A 4,468-nucleotide genomic window follows, 5' to 3' on the forward strand; every position below is an offset into this window, starting at 1 on the left:
CTCTGCTTGACATGTGGTGCTAGTAGTTTGAATTCATGGTGTTAGTAACTTGTGATTTGGAAAACAAGGGGGTCAGGAGAGTAATTACTGGGCAGTCAATGGAGGAAGCAGTTTATAGGCTGCTGTGGGGTTGTTTTGCATTTAATTAACTCTGATGAGTGGTGTTTTGGAGAAAATTGAAGACTTCCTAATACTCCCTTTCCTTCGCTGAAAGGGCAGAGTCAGCCTGGGGACTGTTTTGAGATCTCCCCACCAGCTCTCCAGCAAAACTGGGTCTCAGTATTGCCCATCTGGAACGGTTCAGTCAGCCTTTCTGCATCCCTGGGAGGGCTCCCTGCCTGTCAGGGCACAAGCACACCCGTCAGACCAGGTCGTTCCCAAGGCTGTGGGAATGCCGGGGCAGCTGCTCTCTGGGCAGTTTATTTGCCACACATTTTCAGGTTCTGCTTTTGTCTTTTTTTTTTTCTCTTGGAGGGGAGGGGGGGTGAGGGTTGGTAGGAGGCTTGCTTCCTCAGTCTTTTGTAGCCTCTGTTGGGGAACTTATAATCACCCAGCCAGCCATTTGGCACCAGGGGCTTTTTACACCCATTTCCGAAGGTTTTTTATCCCATTGCAGTAAAGTAAACATTCTGGATGCATCTACAGGAGTTAGGGGTGCATGTAGAAGTCAACTTGTTTAAAAATAAGACTTTTCGGTCTTCTTTTTCAGACTTGGGATCTTCATGCATCATAAAGCAAAGAGCTTAAATGTAAAAAGTATATTTCTGACTGGATTTGAAAAATCTCTTTTGGTGAGGCGCTTTTCATTTCCAGTCGAAATCATTCTGAAGGGAAGGCCCTGTACCTAGAAATGCGGGTGGGGAATGGCTTGTGTGTGTCTTACTTTTGATGTTCCACATGTTCTAGGCTGTGAAGTTTAATCTAAACTCTGAAATCGCTGGCTTTAAACCTCCCTTCTCCCATACTTTTTATTAGAGGGGGTGGGGTTTTTTGGGTTTGTTTTTTTAGGATGTTTATCCCATGGAGTTCAGGGCCCATACGAGTACCTGTACCTTAAAGCTTCAGTTACTTTACCAGCTTGTTTGTCACACCTTTTTCTAAGAGGCTGGTTTGCAAACAGGAGAACAAAAACTGATTCATGCTGTGTCACCCGGTTTCTTCTTTGCACACCTACACATGCACTGATCATCCACCGACTAACAGCATAAATTCCTCTCTGTGGTGCTGACCTGCGTCTTAAGCCGCTGGTGTGTCATTCCTCCCCCTGCTCTCGGCTCGGCCCCAGTCTGACTTATCGACGCATATGTGTGTTGTAGAGAGAAATACTGGCACTGGGAAGTAAGGCAGCAGCGTTTTCCCAGCAGAGGGAGGCATTGTAAAGCTCAGCCGAAGCAGGATCCCACTTGCTGGAGAAAAATGTACCTTCTGCTTTCAACCCCCCCCCTTTTTTCCTTCTGAATTTTAGGAATGGTTGGGGCAGTGCGTGCAGAGAGCTCGGAAGAGGCAGCCAAACCACCTTGCTCCACGTTTGGGTACAGAAGAGTTTTCCATGCTTGCTTTTATTTATATATATATATATATATTTTAATTCCTGAAATGGAATAGTTGGAATGAGAGCAGGGGCCTTGTAGCCCGAAGCCTCACGAGCCACCTGCGGTGGAGTTGGAGAGGCCTTTGATAGAACCAGGGTGAGGAGGGACCCCCACGCTCACTGCAGCAACCCCCCCTGCCTTCCCTCTGCCCCATCAAATCCCAGAGGGCTTAGATGATTTGAGCACACCATCATGTGGGTTAGTTACTTTACACGGTGTGGCAGGGATGTGCATCCATAGGAGAGGTTTAAAACAGCCAGCAACGGCTGTTAAGTTGTAGCTTGTTCAGCGTGGACAGAGATCCACAGTGCAGCTTTGCACTGCCCACATAGGGAGTTCAGTGCCTAATCCGCAGGTTAAATGTACATGCTTCAGGATTGATTGATTGATTGATGGCTACGTGGAACAGGGCAAGAAACATCAAAACAAATGTTGGGAGTCACATTAGACGAGGAAGGAAACGTGTAATTAATTACTGAATTAACACCTTGAATCAACCATTGAGGCTCCTGTGAAGCTTTGAAATGTTTTCTGGTTTGTCAAGGTTCGTGCCCTTAAGATTTGTGGCTTGACTTGTCTCTGCCCATTTCCTTTTGTCACTGCCTGCCCTAGCAGAGACCCAGGGCTCAGCGGGGCGCTTATTCCCCGACACCCAGACCCGCCTGTGGGGACTGGCGTCGGCAGCCCCGCCGAGATAGGCCCCGAAGCCTGGTCTGCGGCCTGCGCCTCAGCCGGGCGCCCCGGGGCTTCTTGCAGAAGCCCCGCAGGGGTTACTTCCACCTTCCTGTGCTTGCTCCAGCAAGCCCTCTGCATTCCCGCCGATGTGCAAACCTTTTCCTTGGCTTCAAAGAGTGTTTCTCTTCCAGAGCTTGTGGGAAGGAGTAGAAAGCCAACGTTCTTGGACACCTTCCTCTGGAGACTCATCCCAGTGATAAACTGGGTGAGCAATGTGAGGTGGAGAAATGCTCCCCCACCACAGCCACCTTTTAGCTGTGGGCTACTGACATTCCTATACTGTTCTTGTAACACACTTCTGATTTTTTTTTTTTCTTTTTTGGTTGTTTATGCTGCCCTAGGAACAGATTTTTCTGTTGCTTTGAAAATCTTCAACTAAATTTAATTGAGATTTGGTGGTTTGTGTGAAGTTTTTTAAAAAAAAAACATAACAAGAATGTGTCACTGGGGTGGAAAAAAGATCAATCACATCAATAAAGGCTTCTCTGTGTGGAATGAGCAGGCTAAAACTTGGGCTTTTCTGGCTTCTGTAGTTAATGTGCATTCTCTGTAAATACCAACTCATGAAAAAATGTACTGAATTTGAAGTACTTGGCATTTTTTGTTACTCCTAAATTCAATGCCATGGTTTCCAGCATCAGGGATTACTGTTCACATCCCTTTGAGCGTAGCGAAAAACAGGCACATGTAACCTGTCTGTCTTGAAAGATCTTCAAGTGGCAAAATTCTGCTGAACACCCACAGTCACCGGAACAACAATACTTTAACAGACATTTAAGAGAAATTTAAGAGAGCACTTCAGGCCCAGTATGTGGAAATAAATAGTTTGAGGACTGCAATGGAAACTCAAGCATCAGTCTTGTCCCTCATAATAGAAAGTCAGCTATTGCATGAGATATATGAAGGGCGGCACAGATTTTGTCTTAGGTTCCACCTTCTGCTGCTTAAACACAGGTGAATGTTTTCCTGTAATGTAACACTGGCAGTACCATGCTTATCCATCAGATTGCAGTAGCGGTGTTAGCTTTCACTGCAGGCAGGAGGGAGGTGGGTTGCATGAATGATGGTCTCTTCAGCCAGGTGACAGGAGACAGGACAAGGGGAAATGGCATAAAGCTTGATGAACTTCAAGGTCTTTTCCAACCTTGTGATTCTGTAAATGAAGAGGCATATACTGGAAAATGAAGATTGAACCTTCAAAGAGTAGGAGATAAAGGGAGGCTGTGTGTTACCAGTAACAAGAAAAGCCATGGTATCTTGGCCGGTCCTCAAAAATTCTGAGGGAATGTGGAAGGTCCAAGTGGCCCCATCCCACACGAGAAGAATGTAATCGCTCAAAAAAGGAATTATAAACAGCAGATAGGGGCTGGAAGGTAAGAGGGTGTGTGAGGAGCAGGAGGCACTCGCTGGGGAAGTTCTTCGTCCTGTGGAGTGAGGTCCATCCAGGTTGCTTTCTGGCAACCTTTAAGCGAGTCAGTGGAGAAATACCATTTGTGTTCCCCAGCATCTCTCCCCACCCCACACCCCCCACCTCCTTTCCCTTACAAGGTGTATTTGATAATCAGAATTTAAGGTTTGGCTGTTTGAGTAATTTCAGATTTGAAGCCTTGCCTCTTGTGAGGATTGGTGGAGAATCCCACAGGGCAGAAAAAGAGTCCTTCTCCCAGATTTCTTCTTGTAGAAAACTTAGTTTGTTCTTACGTCCTCCAAGAAAATCTTTCCTAAATCAGCTTAGCTGCCTGTTGGATTTTGCTGAAGAAGCCTGAGAAATAGTGACACTGTCAAGCCAACTTCCAGGTCTTGCCCTCCTCTGTACTGAGGTGGATTTGTTCTCTGTAGCAGACAACTCATTTTCATTCCTTGGTTTACCTGCTGTGTCTGGTGGCGTTGATTTTAACCTCTAATAACGATACCGCGTTGGTGCAGCTGTGGGTTCTGATCACGTTCCACTAAAAACTGTTGTCCCCAGTACAGCGGCTGTTCATGCAGATGAATGTGAATTTTAATGCAATGTACATCACCCTAACACAACTTACAGCAAAGTGAGTGAAGAGTTGTCCTGTAATTTCTGCTAGACTCTTGTTGTGATTAATACAGAAGTATTGGGTGTACCCTGAAGGGACTGCTCCTGTAGCGAATAA

Source organism: Gallinula chloropus (assembly GCF_964237585.1).
Source record: "Gallinula chloropus genome assembly, chromosome: 1".
NCBI classification, from domain to species: domain Eukaryota; kingdom Metazoa; phylum Chordata; class Aves; order Gruiformes; family Rallidae; genus Gallinula; species Gallinula chloropus.